Source organism: Ixodes scapularis, unplaced genomic scaffold (genome assembly GCF_016920785.2).
Source record: "Ixodes scapularis isolate PalLabHiFi unplaced genomic scaffold, ASM1692078v2 PGA_scaffold11__112_contigs__length_91849675, whole genome shotgun sequence".
Taxonomy (NCBI): domain Eukaryota; kingdom Metazoa; phylum Arthropoda; class Arachnida; order Ixodida; family Ixodidae; genus Ixodes; species Ixodes scapularis.
The window spans coordinates 77,734,161-77,750,565 of record NW_024609837.1 but is presented as its reverse complement, the minus strand read 5'-3'; the positions used below and the strand labels follow the sequence as shown (position 1 = coordinate 77,750,565).

Below are 16,405 nucleotides of genomic sequence, written 5' to 3'. Positions count from 1 at the left end.
AAAAAAAAAAAAAAAACCGGAAATTTTGCAGAAACTGTACATAGAAGAAGATTGACCTCGTTTCCTACAGCTCCGCAAAAATCTTTTTTCCGCTCGAAAAAAAAAAAAGAAGCAAATTTTGTTTTTGTCATTTCATAAAAAAAAAAGGCGTGTGCCCGGGGCGGGGGGGGTCCCGTGGACAAATTGTAACGGTTAGAAGTAATTTTATTACTTCAAAAAGTAATCAGATTACTCTTGTGATTACTGCCTAATAAAAGTAATCAACTGATTACAAAATTACTTAAAAAAGTAATCGATTACAAGTAATTTGATTACTTGTAATGCGTACGGTACAAGTCTGGTCCTAACTCTGGGACCGACGAAATTCGGGAAGCCATTGACGGTCGAGCTTGCTGTAGTCCTAATTCTGATGATTCTTTAATCAGGTGGCGCTCGACGGCGGTTCCGTTTTTTTTCCCCGCTTCTGGTCTAAATCCTTAGCCCTGCTTGACTCTGACAGTCAGACAACTCAAGGGCGTGCGTTTTTTTTTTTTTTTTTTTTTTTTTTTATCGCAATAGAGGTTATTAAAACAGATCGCAGGTTTCGCGCCGTCGAAGGCGCTCCTCAGCGCAGTGGGTCGACGCGGGCCATTTTCGGCACTCCGCCAAAAGTTTTCTCAGTGAGGTCAACCCGCTGACGTCAGGAGGTCAGGCCACGCATCACGCCACCCGTTCCCTGGGGTCAGCTCACACTATGACGTGATATTGGCATGTCTAGTCACGTTGCACAGTGATGCCACATCACCTAATGACTTGATGTTACACCGTGAGTCAAGTGATAGCAAGTCTTCATGAGACTTTGAGATGTCACGTGACATTCAGACGTCACGTGACACCATAACGGCACGTAGAAATATAACCATGAGGCTCCTGATAATGGAAACAATGAAAACAAAGCATTTTCTTTAAGTATGGAAAAAAGGTTCTTGGGCGATAAAACCAATAAAGTTATTTGAGTGTTGAGCCGGTATAACCACGGGCGTGTAATTAGGTGAAGCTACATGCTTGAAACTTGAGTGCGCAATTTTGGAAGCGTTCTTCAGTTATTTCAGGATCACTGAAGAAAACTTTGTTTCCAGTCCCATCACATAAGATGTACTTGGAGCCCCACCAACGACACGGAACGATTCATGCATCGACATGCAGTTTCGTTGTTCCCTTGAATTCATACTTGGGAGCGCGATTTTTCAAGTGTTCTTCCTTTGCCACAATGCAGTGCTAGTTTGTGTACAATGCAATTGTTAAACAGGTTTACAAAATGGTTTCTAAACTCTAACTAATACATCCTCATCGGTTTCAAAAGGCTACAGAATTTGTGTCCGGTATGTTACTCGGTTTAATACGGCACGCCTACAAGGACTGTATGATGCGCGTTTGCACATTTACCGTTCATTGAGTCCATCTACTCCAAGCGGACACCTTAGTGGTTGCGACGTCACACTTTAGCTGTCGCAGTGTTTCACCTTACGAGCAATGTAAGTGTTTATTTTTTTTTTATATTCATCATACCTCAATTCGTTTTTTTAGAGCATTATAGGGGGGGGGGGGAAGGAAGATACAAAATTTGATGACACAACACACAACGAGCAATAACACACTACGTACACAAACAAATTAGCCGTAACAGTCGAGATAAAAAAACTCGAAAAATTATAGCAATGTAGGTAAATACAATACAAATAAATTCACAGGCACACATGGATCATTCGGGAGTACCGCAAAGTACTAATCCACTTGATGTTAGACTTCGTTCTATCTAAAAATTCCCCAATATAATGGCGCAGAGAGCTCTACTCTAAAATGGCAAGCTCCTAGGGGGAGTTGAGAAATTGGTTCGTACGACAGTTTTGTAAGCGAAATAAATATATGAGGATGATTGTGTTGAGAGAAGATGCGATAAGATGGAAGTAATAACCACTTTTTGAAATTAAAAGAATAAATGATGCGAATTAACACAGGACGACAAACATCGGGCGTCTAGTGAAGGCATATTCGCTGTATGGTCTAGGGCCGATACGCTCGTAGATGATGGATAGTCGTTAAATTCAAAAACTTGCTCCCTTGTTCTGAATTGCTTATATTTGTTAATCACATAATACTGATAAGTAGCGCATATGATACCAGCGTACTCAAGCTGGGACCTGATTTGTTGTTTTAAAGCTATAGAAGACGAGTTTCGGTAGATGCTAAAAAGTATTTTCGTCCAATGAACCACAATGCCCGACTGGCTTTATTTACAGCGTAATCTAGAAGCTTGTGCCAGATTAGGCTATTCCATATGGGGCTTTTGCCGCGTATGTTCATATATGATGCTTTTTGTTTGCCATCTTATTTTTTGGGTGTAGTTGCTTACTGAAAGCTGACGGTATTCTGTATGAATTGCTTCTATTAGTTATAGAGTCTTTATACTTAATAATATTGTGTCTTGTTTGTAGGAGAAAAAGCGGCATATAGATCTCTAATTCGGAGTCCGTTCTAACTATTCTGAGCTTGGCGAGAGCACAACGCCCGATGAGGGGTATCAATTATCGATAAAACGTCTCTACTCCGTTCACTGCTAAACTGACAGGGCATTGGACACATCAATCTGAAGTCTGCCATTTATCGTTTAACTATTATCTGGGCTTGAGTACGAGCCGAGAGCGTGATCACGTGACGCCAATTCACCTGTTAGCTGAACCAGTGAGCAAGTAGTTATTAGTCTCGTGAGAGTTTAGCGGAGACGGGGTTTTGGGAAGAGATCTTCGATGATTCCAGTTTAATTTATCTCCCGTATATTCCAGGGCTAATTTTATTTGCGGATATGCTATTTCACATCTTTCTTTATCTTTTAATATTTCTTTTGCGATAGCATCATGACAAGAGCGGGTCAGGAAGAAAAAAATGGGGCGTCACCAAAAAAGCACCGTGGCCTTTTGTTGCCATCCGCCGCAAGGGGAGGTTCAGTAGCTAGGCGGTTCTAAATGTATATGTCGTCTGATTCGCCAGATTTGGGAACGCATGTGGACTGCTGCTACCTGGGTGGATAAGGCGGCTGGTTTTGATCGCCCACTTTTTCCGTCGCTTGCTGCATGCGTTAATTACTTTGTCGTTCACTTCCTACGTAGTTTGGCTTGAACGCTATGCGCTTGGTTTCGTACCTCAAATCCGGCCTGGGTTGTATGATGACTTCATCATATGTTGTCTGCATGATTGGGCATTCCATATGTCTTGGCCTCCTGAGTCGTGTAAAGTGTTCGTTGCCTGCTTCGCTCTCTTCTTTTAACGTCGACTGCTCCGTTGTGTTCTTTAAATAATATTTACTTCGTACGTCAGGCACTTCATCGCGTAATTTGTTTTGTCTGCAGTGCACACTTCGCGACATTGTTATGGCAAACAATACATCTTCGCCTGTTTCCATTTTGTTCAGACCTCGTATTAAAAAAAAAAAAAGATTTAAAGGTTTCGGCTTTGGTTATATTTTACAGTAGCACTTTATACATGGCACCGAACATTTTTAATTACATTAGTATAATTGTTAGAAGAACTTTAAAAGAAAATTCAGCCATAGGTTCATTTTTGTTTTACCGGCGTCCCGCTGACTACGTTATCGGAGACGTCGTCCATTTTGAAGATAACCGGGTTAATCGTATGACTTGAAGTTTACATGTCACCTGCGTTGTTTCCACCAGAAACGCCTGTCATCGACTTCTTGTTCCACCACTGAAAAGACGAACGGGTTTGAGAACTCTGTTTAGCTTTAGCGTCTCTGCTTGTCAACACTACGACATTCCGCTCGCTTGAAAGCGGGGGCCTTTTGAGCGACATGTCAATGCTTGACATTTATTTTTGCTCGTACCAACTTGCCCCTACGTTTTTACAGGCGCTGGTTTAAAGTGTGGCATGGAAGACAATATAATTCAAAAACCGCGCGCGTAGAAAAACAAAATAGATAAACAACACTGACTGCAGAAGCAGAGAGGCAGGTGTCATCCGCTTGAGGAAAGCGTTTTTTTTTTTTTTTTAGATTAAAGTCGCCTTTGTAAACCAAAAAGGGAGGTGAGGAGAACGACCAATTGAAACAAGGCATTTCCCTTCGATTCGCACTGAATTTGTGTCCTTCTCTGGAGGCTACTTTACTTTGAGATATGTCTTTTTTATTTATTGATAGCCTGGCGTTCTTGAAGTTCGCTGCTTGTGTCGGCTTTTTTCTTTCGGTCTTCTCATTGTATTTATGTGCATTTCGATCTTTCCCGAGGGCGGATCTAAAAAAGCTTCCATTGTTGGTCCAACTTTCAAAGCACCTTCGGTTCATGCTTTTTTTTTATCATTTTTCGTTGCGCAAATTTATGGAGTGTTCCAACGGTTTCTTGTTTCTTTTTTTCTTTGTTTTAGAAATCCAGGATTGGCGTCTATTTTTTATTTTTTTTTTTTGTGCACAAATAGTAGGCGGTTCTTTTTTGTTCTCATCGGCGGTCCTATTGGCCGTCTTTCTTACCTCCTTGGCTTTGTTTCAATTCTATTGTCTCGCAGTGTTTTTCTTTTCTTTTTTTTTTATTAGACGGCCGCGCAAAAAAGGCATAGCTGTTAGACAGCGATGCCTTTTTTGTTCTCTCAAGTGTGGTGGATTTTGTTTTTGTTTCGATAAAGAGAAATCACGAAAAAGCATAAGTCAAAACAGCTCTCAGAGGTGTTTCATTCACGCTCTTTTTATCGCGTCCTCGGGGATTACGTACATCCTAGAATAAAAAAACAAAGACATGCCATTTAATCAAACGAACACATAGATACGCAATTGTATTATAGTTGTTACTATAATATTTTTGAAAAAAAAACAATAAAAAGATTAAACCGGATTTATAGTTTTTTGTTGCCCCCCCCCCCCCCCCCCCCCATTAAGGGGCTACAATCCAAATCTATGCGTGATCATTTTACCCTTAATCCGAGGGATTAAAATGTGAGGTATTTGGTTGGGTGTTTAATTGTTTGTATTGTTTTTATTAGATTTGTTTCCTGGTATATTCATGGTATATTTCGTGTCGGTGTCTGAGGAAGCTTGATCATTAAATGACCACCGTGATTTCGATGCGGCGGAAAGGCGAATCTCTGTTGAGGCGGCATTTTCATTGGGTGACTTTACCTTACATTTACTCTTATTGCGGCAAAGAACACGTTAGCGGAAGCTGTCTGCTCTTGAAATTAGTTTCAACGAATTGAGTGCTGAGCTAACCTTGCGTTCAAAACCGTCTACAACACCTCTAATACTTAAAAGAGCAAATTATTTCCAGAAATGATTTTTTTTTTGCGGTTATTATGTTTTTGCGAATATAACGGGTGTTTCTGCAAATATTAAAAAAAAAATCCCCACATGAAACCAAGTAAACATTTTTCGGGAGCAAACTGCGAACCACAGGGAACGTCATGAATTTAAGGAGACACCCTAATTAAAAAACAACTTTCCGAAATTGTGATAATTAAAAAGTTAATTACCAAGTTGGTAACTTTTTGCTAGGCAATGTCCTTTCTTTTTTATAAACATTTTAAGTATTTTTTAGGGATTCTTGGGAATTTTTGAAAATATTAGCAGAAACACCCGGTATATTTATGTAGCTCGACGCGTCCAAATATTTTTCGTACCCAGTATTTGTACAAAGTGACATTCTCTTAAAGTGTGCGTTTGTTACGTGTGGAAAGCTGCAAGTTGTGATACAATCATTTATATTAATTATGCCTTTGTACACCTTACTCCATGCCCGTCATTTAGAACCCAATTATTTCAAACACTCTTGCGTAGGCTGTACGCCTGGCAAGTACTACTTCGCCCTCTTCCAAACTCTGTTTGAGCTGCGTCGGTAATTATAACTTCTGGTCGTTTCGAGTAAGCCCTCTGCTTGACGCCATTTGTTACCTCGGGAGGGCTGGTGCATCACTCATTTTTGACCAAGAATTTAGCTTTTTTTTTTTTTTTTTTTTTTTTAACGTGTCCACAATGAGATAAATCCAGTGTTGCTGATCATCAAAAGGTAACGTCTAAAACGTGTTTTTTTTCCCTTCTTTTTATTATGGCGTGCTGTCGTAGGGTTTTCTGAAAGTTCAACCAAGAGCGCCCGTTAAGTGTGAAATGTTCCGAAACAGGAAGAATAAAATTGACTCAGTGACTAGCGTCTTAAAACAATACATCAGGCGGGGGTCTGGGGTGGTTCTGATAGATATGAGCAGGAATCAGTTAATGAACAATTAATTTTCTCATCTTCAGTTTCCGTCTTACATAAATCTTGAAGCTAAACAAAAATAAAATACTCTATGTATGGGTGACGTTAGCTCTGCAATTACGCCAACTAATCTCTGCCACGAATACGGTACGGTTCGGTACAGGTCCCAACTAATATTATTCGCCACCATGTGCGCTTACACAAAAAAAAAAGAAAAAAAAAAAAAAGAAATCGCCGAAAGCGGCGTTGGGTTCATGTGTGAAGGTACGAATTCTAAATTTCGATTGGGTGGCAGTTTGCGCCACCTAGCGCATGCACATCGTACTGGTGTGCTTTCACGCTATTACACTGCGTGCAGCTTGTTAAAGTTCCCAGGTTAAGAATCATACTTACATTTTTAAATTGGTTCTTTTCGAATTAAAGCAGCGCTTCCGTAGCCTTAGCCGAAGCGATATAGCGGTGTTTACGTACTGAGGTAAGAAGTGCCTCTCATTCGTTGACTAAACTTCAACAGGTTGCACGCACTGCCTACGCAACTACATATATTAACGATAACACCAATTATCACTAGATTCACTTGAGTTAAAATAAAATTAATGACATGGAATAAATGTACACTGGTGCGAACACCCGCTAGAGCTTGAATTATTGAAGCGGTTTTGAAATGCGACAGCGTTTCTTGTAGTTTGCGCTTTGAACTCTTTACCCCCTCTCCCCCTTTAAGTAAATAGATAAAGGTGGCGACCGGATGTCGGGTATATTCCAAAGAAAGCCTTCATCAGTCACTTCCTTTCGTTATGCTAATGTCTTTGCAGAACACGATATTTAAATGAGAATCGAATATTGAAAGAGTGACATTTACATATCTTTGTTTATTTTTGGTCTACTCTGTTCGATGCTGCATTATCGTCAGCGTATTTATATTATAGCGTCCTATCTTTTTCAGGTAATCATTGCTGTTTCGTATTCGGAGGGTTAATTTGAATGAAAAAAACATTATTTCCAAGCGATTATACCGCGCCATGATTTACGCTGCCCACATTGTTTCTGATAATACGGAGAAATAAAGACGGGGCGTAATACTTTTAAAATATATCAAAATACAAATATAATGTGCTTCGTCAAAATGTGCTTAATTACAAATCCAATTGCACGTTATAGAATGTCGTAAAATTCAACATACAAATACCATAATAGCATTTGGTCATCTCCAAATGCTTTTACAAATACATTTCGTTCTAATAGTGTGGCATCTTAGATTTTTATCTAAATAAAGAGTGCAGTTTGACTATATACCAAAAATCAAGCACTTAAAGGAAAAATTTCTGATCTAAAAATAAGATGCGTTATATGATAGGCGGGTATAACATCAAGAAATACAATTTATTTATTACAATTTTATTCTGGAAGGCAAAATTAAAGCGGTAAAGTATTTTCAAACAACATATCATTATTGCCACGTCTAAAAATTAAATCACTCAACCAAAAAGTTCATAATTGTACTAACCCAGTTCAATTCTTTTCCTACCAATCCTTTTTTATTACTTCCGCGTTTTTATGAGTAAAGGGCAGCAAGTGTATCGCTCACTGTATAAAACATATATCGCGAAGAGTGCACAATATCGAACTAGATTGCGAAGAAGAGTGGACAAAATTGTGTTGCACCAGTATTTAAAATGCTCAGTTCTTATTATGTAAATGCAGTTGATCAATACGTAGTGACATATGCAATTACACACGAAGTACAAAATTTTCAGTTATTAAATACGCATTTCGAGTACCTTCTTTATTACTTCCCATCATTGGCACAGGTGTCCACATATATTATCTGACAGGTATGAAGGGCTGCTTAGGCTACCTGACTCTTAATCCACTCACTGTAATTTATTTGCTATCGGCTCGACCCTTTCTTATTTTCTAAACATCTGCTTTGTGTAAACTTATTTGATATTTGAGTAAATTAAAAGAGCAAAAACAAGACCTTAATGTAAGAGTAAATACTGAGCTCAATTTGACTTGTACGCTTCGACGAACCGATCCACGCAATTTTATATCAAGGTATGATTACTTTAGCATTTCGTTTTTTTAAATATTTTCGGCAGCAAAAATGATGAACGAACTGAACCCGGGCGTAAACTTTAAAGGAACACTGCGATAAAAAAATAAGAGCATAGATGGAACACGTTTTCTTTAATAATTGTTTCCACAAAAAGAAAAAAAAATCGCGCAATTTTATGCCGTTAGCCGCAATTTACGCGGAGGTAACGGCCCGCTATAAGCCCCGCCCACAGATAAGTTGCCCCGCCCATTACTACTGGATTGGCTTGGCTGCTTGACCGAACACGGTAAGAAACCTGGTGTCTCCGTTTTGGGAAATCCGGCACGTCTGGTCTGACGTCTGAAAAAGTCTGCTAGTTGTGCGAGCAGACATGCGGCAGCCCCCCGGAATGTTCTACTATTTCACCACCGTATATCGTCGTCTGCCATGCCTGTACGACGCGGACATGAGCGCTCCGCGTCGGCGTCCGTTTTCGTCTTCGTCTATCTGCTACCCACCCCCGTTTAAAAATGTTTAAAACGTTCGCAAGACTCGATCAATAAACGGGCGTTTTAGCGTTTCATCAAATGCGAGCGACGGTTAATACGAGCTTCTGCCAGCGTCTATTGCTGTGCGGTGAAAAGCGACCAAGAGGGCGAAAAAATATAACAAATGTCCAGTCATTTTAGAATTTATGTTCTTGTTATTTTTGTCGCTTGTCACCCGTGAGCAAGGTGATTGCGCGTCATGACGCACAATTAAAACGGGACCTAAAATATTCTATTTTTTGAAAGCCAGGTACAGCGCAAAACTTAAGAGCTACTTGCCTTTCGAAGCGAAATGACGGGAGCATTTCCTGACTAATTTGATGCTAGCCGAGCGCCCGACTTCCTCCAGCAAATATGGATTGCCACTTCCTACTTGTGTAGGTATCTTTTCAGTATTGAAACCATGGTTGCTATCACGACGGTTGCACAAGTCGCTAAGCGGTGGGGCCGCTTTTACGGGAACCTACATTTTTACACAAATTCAACACACGGAAAAGTCAAATCAAGCGAGATCGAGCAATATGGTTGACGCAGGACGCTAGGCGTGGGCCAGTAACGCTACGAAAACAAGCACCCGCTTAGCGTTCTTAAAGGCCCGTACTTGCGACAGTACTTTGCTCCAAACTAGGTCCTGTTGAGATCTTCCTCTATTCACCTCGGGGAGCGCAGGACGACTCGCACTAATAAAGACAAAGGAGCTCAACGAGTTAGGCTCGTTGAGCGTACCGCAGACGCCTACAGCCATGTTCGTTATCGTTCGAAAACGAAGCGGAAAGAGAATCTCGGTTTATTTTTGAAAACAGTAATGACTCCATCAAGATTATTTTTCTCAAACATTAAACAATACTCAACTAAAATACAATTACGGCGCGGAGATACAAATTTACAACCAGCCTTTCACACGTCAATCACCTCTCCAGCCAATGAGAGATCTAGCCATCTTGTAATCACGGGCCGGGGCATAACGGTCTGCGACCTCTGCCTTCAACACCTAAATTGCGTTTTTTTCTTCGTGGTAGTCTTGTTTTAAATACACGTGTCCCCTAAATATGTTTTTATTGCAGTGTTTTTTTAATTGTTTTTCAGTCTAATACCAGAAAGCTATTACCGTCAGGGACAGAGAGCTTCTTTCTTGTTCCTGCGATAATCTCGAGCGACAAGGTTTTGGCAATGTTGCCCTTGCGACCTCATTTCGGGTACATGAACGAGGTTTGTAGTTTATACAAAACAAACACTGCAGGACATTTTCTCATCTATGTCAACCTTAAGTGCGTGGTACGCAAGCACAAACAGACGCAATCAAAATAGTGCACTTGCTCTCGTCCACGTGTTGCTAATTTTCGACCACTTTTTATCGCATGCTGTACTTCCTCCCTATCTCTTGATCAATCGATTGCTCGCCGTCGCTCGATCTTTCTGTTTCTTCGGTACTTTGCGCCTCCTCTGCTTCTGTCTCTTTCTACAAACTCTCATATTTCTTTCGCTCTCATTCTCGCACTTTTCTCTTTCTTTCTTTCTACCTGTTTCTTTATCCCCCTCTCTTTTTTCTTTCTTCTTTCGTCTTTCTCATTATCTCTCTCTCTATATGAGTTTTTCTCACTTCCTATCTCTCTTGCTTTCTCTCTTTTATGTCTTTTTTTAATCTCTTTTTTTTTTCCAAATATCCCTCCAATATTTTTTCTCGTTCACTCTATCTTTCTTTTTCTTTCTGTTTGACTTTTTTTTTCTTTCTAAGTCATTCTCGCTCTTATTGTCCTGCTTCTTCTTTTCTTCCTTAATGTATCCTCACCCCGAGCCTTGCTCACCAAGGCGGCCAGAATAAAAAGACTACGCATTCTGACCGTCCTCCTCACAATTCTCCTACGGCGGAAGAAGCATCGACGCTCCCATCTTCGGGAAATAAAGTCGGCCACGAGCTATCCTGTATACGGCACCTTCACAACGGCGCACGAAAACGAGAGCTAGACAGCCTGAGAACACCGGCTGCCTCTCGTCTAATCATAACGTTGCGACCTGCGTGAGGATTCACAATATTTTCCTAGCTCTGGCCGCGGCTTTCTGATCAGAAGCCAATGGTCCGGAAACTTTAGGAGCTGACCGCGTACCTCAGCTGGCCACAACCCATCCTAAACTTTCTTCCTTCTTCGTTCAGCTCGTTCTAAATTCTTACGTCTTAATGAAACGCGAGCCCATATGTGGCTTCTAATAGTGACTTGGGCGAAGTGGGGAAAAACGTGGTTACTCCTCACACTAGGTATACAGTACCGGAAGGAAGCGTGCGTTATATAAACGCTGCTAGACCCAAATAAACGCGCCACGATAGGATGATCTAATAAACAACTGGATGAACGAGAGTTCAAGATTTTTTCGACGAGTGCGGCGATTATTTAAGTTAGGGGTTTCTTTTTTTTTTTTCACATCTGCAGGAGTGTTTTAGTACGGAACTGCTGCGCTTTAATCGGACACCAACTCGCAGCTGCTAACGTTTGTCGGCGAGCTGCCGGGAGTTTTTTTATTGCTGATATGTCCGTGACATTTATCCTCAGTTTGATTTCTTCAACTCATCGCTTTCATAGCAGATCAGTGAAGTAGTGTCTACATTATCTTGCAGAGTCAAAGCCTGGTTTTGCAAGAAACCGGTTTAACAAGCAGAGGGAGCAGAAAAACGAAGATGCCGGTGTTCGTGTTAAAAGTCAAGCACCTAGCATTTTATCAATATTTTTTTTAACTTTTCCTTTTTCCGCAATAAGCGTATAATTGAATCATTAGAGTCAAGAAAATACTTGCGTAAGACGCCTATAAAAACAGGGGCCTCGAAAATGCACCACACACGGACAACGGAACAAAAGGTTGAGTTTCATGTACAACACTAGTTTCGTTCGATTTACCTTCACTTCTTCCACCGGTGCATCGAACGAAGCTACTGTCTAAACCAGCGTTCTTCAGATCCCTATTGTCAGTTCATTAGCGTCGCGGAAGTTGCCCCACATCTCGGTACCCCGCCCGAAGCGATGCATTAAGGCTGCGGTCCCACGGCGGCCATGACATATGACGCTTTCCGCACGTTTTCGAAATGCGATTGTGGCGTGTTCAAGCTTTCTAAAATTGTGTGTTATATATCATCTTGTCCTGTACAACATTATCTTTCCTCTGATGTAGGATTTGTTTTCCTAGTGCAAAACGCTAATTCAGTGGGCACCCGCGAACATTGGTCTTTTCGGCAAAACACGGTTTCGTAGTACAGTGGTACAGGGTGCACAATTGGAGCAATTTATTTCAAATTTCAGAATGTTATAGAAGAAGAGTGCGTTCATTGTCATTAGAGGCCCTTTTTTCGTTTTTCATTTTATTTTGACAGATATTTACTTTAAAACATGTACCTCGCGGAAGCGCATTCAGTCGCGGATTTTTGGCCGCCTACTCGGTCATTTTATTTGAAACCTTTTACATGTGTTTGCAACTATGGTAGAAAGAGCTACGCTAAATTTGATTGTAATATGGCCTAAACTTTTTTCGGAATGCTCACGTGAAAAGTGACAAAAACAGTTTTTTTGGCAAACTTCATTTGGTAGTACAGTGGTACAGCGCTTAGGGATTGGCACATTTGAATAAAATTCTAAACCTGCAAAGAAAAACATATTCTGCTTTGTCATTAGAGGCCCTTTTTCTAAATTTCACCTTTGAGTTTCCATAAAAAAAGTTTGAATATAGGCGAAATCACGAATTTGTTGATAGTCAAAACCGAGTATTTTGACCCTTTTTGGCAGACATTTAGGCCGATATTTTTAGTATTAAATGGAGATTACTGTTCCAGGTCCTGATTATTAGCCCACATTTTCACTAATCGAGCCTATTTATTAAAACAAATCATAAAACATACAGAAAACACAAATTGGATGTCTGGTTGCGTCCTCTATGTGGCGGTGGCTGAAATGTGACTACGCGAGGTTCAGGAAACTGCCGAGGATGGCGCTGATTCCAGCTGTGGTTGCCAGCTTCGGAAACTGGTTGTACACTTGGCTTTATCCGTTTCTTGCAAAATAACGTGCTGGAAAACTTGGTCGAAACTCGTGAGGTCCTTTATAACTAGGGTGTGCATTTTCCGGTTTTAACCGAAAAACACCGATAAACATCCGTCGGTGACGAAAATATAAAATCGGTTAAAACCGAAAAACACCGGTGGTTGGACATTTTCGCCCTGGTTAAAACCGAAAAACACCGGTCGTTGCTAGTTTCCGACCTAGCGAAACCCTTTCCCCGTAGAGGTTCGTCAAACGTGTTATCTCGTGGATCCTGCATTCTTCCAGTGTTTATACATGGCTTGCAGGTGGCGTCAGTCCGCCCTCCTTTCTGGGAGTCAAAAGCGTTTGGTGAACGCAGTGGAAGCTAAGCTCTCACACGCCTTTCCCCTATTGTGTCTCCCATGGCCCCCTTTTGTGGAAAAATTACCACAGTGGAGGGTAGGCTCTCACGTGCCTTTTCCACATTGTGTCTGGCCAAGTGATGTCGGTGCAAGCCATGTATTTAGAGGTTGCTGTGGTTCCTGGAAGACACTGCCAACGTCCGTGTCGTATAGGAGCGTGCGTTTTCTTAATTTCGGGTTGCGAACCGCAAGGAACGCGCTGCCATGACGGCAGCACGTTCCTTGCGTGTAGATGCAAGCATGAAAGCATGCTTGCATCTACTATAATAACCAAGTGTGAGAAATAGTTGCTTCCTAAAGAATAAGTGTATGAACTATGTGAATAAAATTGGAACTCTCTGTCTGTGATCAATCGCTTTTTTTCACCTATAATCATCGTTTTTAGCCTCGTCGTGAGACGTTCCACCGAAATACACCGGTGTTTTGAAAATAAATAAACACCGAAAAACATCCGCCGATTTTTCTCACAAATAAACACCGGAAAGTACACACCGTATTTATAACACGGTACTTTCTGCTAATATAGCTTTTAGGAAGAATTTCAGTCGCTTTCATATTGTCAAACGATTTTTTTTTTATGCGAGGCTCCACCGGTTCAGTTTGCTAAATAAATTGTTCACGCAATCGATATCGAAGTTTCAAATTACCGAAATGCCAAAATCGCCAGTTCCGCGTAGATACGCAGCGTGACGCACGTGCTTCTGGTGCGTGTGCACGTATGTGTTTGCTGCGTGGTTCTTCGGTTGCTGCGAGTTTTCGCGTATTTATTGTGCACTGCTTACCTCCGTCTGCGCACGCCTCTCATCCTTGTAACTACCCCTGCTCGGTTTACCTAGAGTGAAGTTTGTGTCTGTCTTTTCGTTCGCTGACTAAGCTCTTGTCGGTGTCCTTCCTACTGGCTGCTGTTCGTGTTTGCGTACCGTGTGTGTCGCTTTGATTACTAGGTCCCCTGCTTATGGGGTGGAGCAAGCGGTGGGCGTCGCGCCAGGGGTGGGTCGTGATTGGGGAAACAGCTTAGCAGCCGACGCCGACTTCGGCGCGTTTCTTCTGCGCACGCGCGTACTGTCATTGATATCGCTACTTCGCGCCGTGACGATGCGCTGATCTACAGGCCGGTCGGCGCTCGCGTGATATTGTTGAAAATTCTCGAGCGTGTATTTACGTTTCGAAAGCCATAATAGAATTAAAGTGGACATTTGGCCGGCAGCCGGCATACCGTGGCTCTGAAAACAGATTGCTAGGAGTGCCCTCTCATTCGCTGGTTCCACGCTGGGTGCGCGCAGTCCGTGCTTCTGGCCTCCCCGGCCGCCCAAATGCGTTTTTCTGAGGCTTGTTTTGTTTTCAGTAAACAGACAATAGATTCCTGCTGATATTCTCCTTTATAATCTTCACTCTTGACAACTCTTTAGTGTTGGAAGGAACTCCGTCAAATTTGACGATAATGCATGTGTAAGTACAACTGGAACCTCATAGTTGCAAGAATACTTTTCCTGGATTGTCTGCATTAGAGTGCCTCCATCTGCGTTTCGCGAACATGAAGGCTCCCTAGTCTGCACCTTTCTGATAATATGATCGGTCTCCATAAATTGCACTTCCCCGCTTCGGGAGCACGGCCAGCGGTGGTTCTCTGTCGGTCATCGAACCTCACACACGTGAGGCGTTGTCAAAGCTGTGATATACCGGGCGTTTTATTATTATGTTTTGTTTTGTTTTGTTTTGTTTTTTTTTTTTTTTTTTGCTGAAAGAAATTATACTTTTGGTATTCCCGGGGATAACATTATCGGCTGCGGCGGACGTAAAGGAACAAGCGTAAATTGACAGTTAGTGGCCTAATAAACTAAAATTTGCCCTTTGCGAACGCTGGAGAGGGGGCGACCTCTTCTCCCCCGTTCGCTCCGCTGAAGTGGAACAGGGTGGGAGGAGCTCCCACTTCGTTCTTGACCTGTCACCGACTACAGTTGCGAATTCCACTTGTCATTTTGGAGCGATGACGAGATAGAGCTGAGTCATGTATTGCGTTCTCTGAGATGAAGAACGCAATGCTCGCGGAGTTGCTCCACGTATGCACCAGTCACCAGTAAAAACGACCTGACCTCCGAGGAGGTCGAGCGAGACGCCGGCTGACATGGGGGTCGGTCACCTCACCGTCTACCCTGCCTTCAAAAACACGGGGCGCAATGTGTTTCTGCAGCATAACAAAAAAATTGAACAAACAAGGTGCAAACTTTCATTTTTTTCCTAAGTGTGGTTTGCAGGGCTGAACCGAATACAAAAACGATACGCCGTGCTGGGATGACGTCGACTACAATGGTACACGATCATAACAAGAGCACAAATCCTGCCACATTATTTTGCTACAGTGATAAGAGCATATATATCTTTGTCCGCGATGCGGCAACAGAGACATTATTTCCAAATTAAGTTCGAAGTTAGCCTTCGATGCTAGCACTGACCAACTCACTTCACTCACAGGGTGAAAACGTGAAACTTTGTATCATTCGGACAGAGATCGAAAAATAACACGCACCGCTTCAACTTGGACACCCCAAAATAATTAACTTTAGTGGATCCCACGCAAAAGCTTCGCGTACGCAATAAAATTGCCGGTCAGAAGTACGGTTCCGCAAACAAAATCAACATATGAGTCATCAAATTATGAAGAAAAACCAGGTGTGAGCGTGCCAAAAATATTCGACATTTATTGTTGTCAATATTTGTTTTTCTATCCACGTGCTCATGTCGCAGTGGAAAGCCGTGGAACTCCCTATAAAATTATTTTGGGTAGTGTTTCCGACGGTGCTCGCTCGATCGTAAAGTGCCGCTTTGTTGCTACTTTGGCGAATCAAACAAGGAAGCCACGTTCACCTACAATGCCCTGTCCACAAGAAGGGAAATCAAAATTTTCGCTTCGTTTTCTTTTTTTTTTTTTAATATTCTTCTCTTCTGCACGATATAGGGTATGAATTATTATCCTTCCCTGTACTCTCGCTGCGACGAACAGTCCGATAGACGAGTCACCCTATGACAAAGATGGGGGTCCCGAAAATCTCCTAAAATCGTGTTTGTTCTCAGAGACACATCCGTGTGTAAGAAAAACCGCGGCCCTCTCCACGAAGTACGGACATATTTGATAAATAGCGTTGACTTGAGGTTGAACTTTTCATTT

General features: G+C 41.8%; 1 pseudogene; it reads left to right on the top strand.

Annotated features, from left to right (window-relative positions):
• The first annotated feature begins 5,745 nt into the window (after positions 1-5,745).
• Positions 5,746-16,405, top strand: part of LOC120842701 — a 112,529-nt pseudogene continuing 101,869 nt past the window's right edge.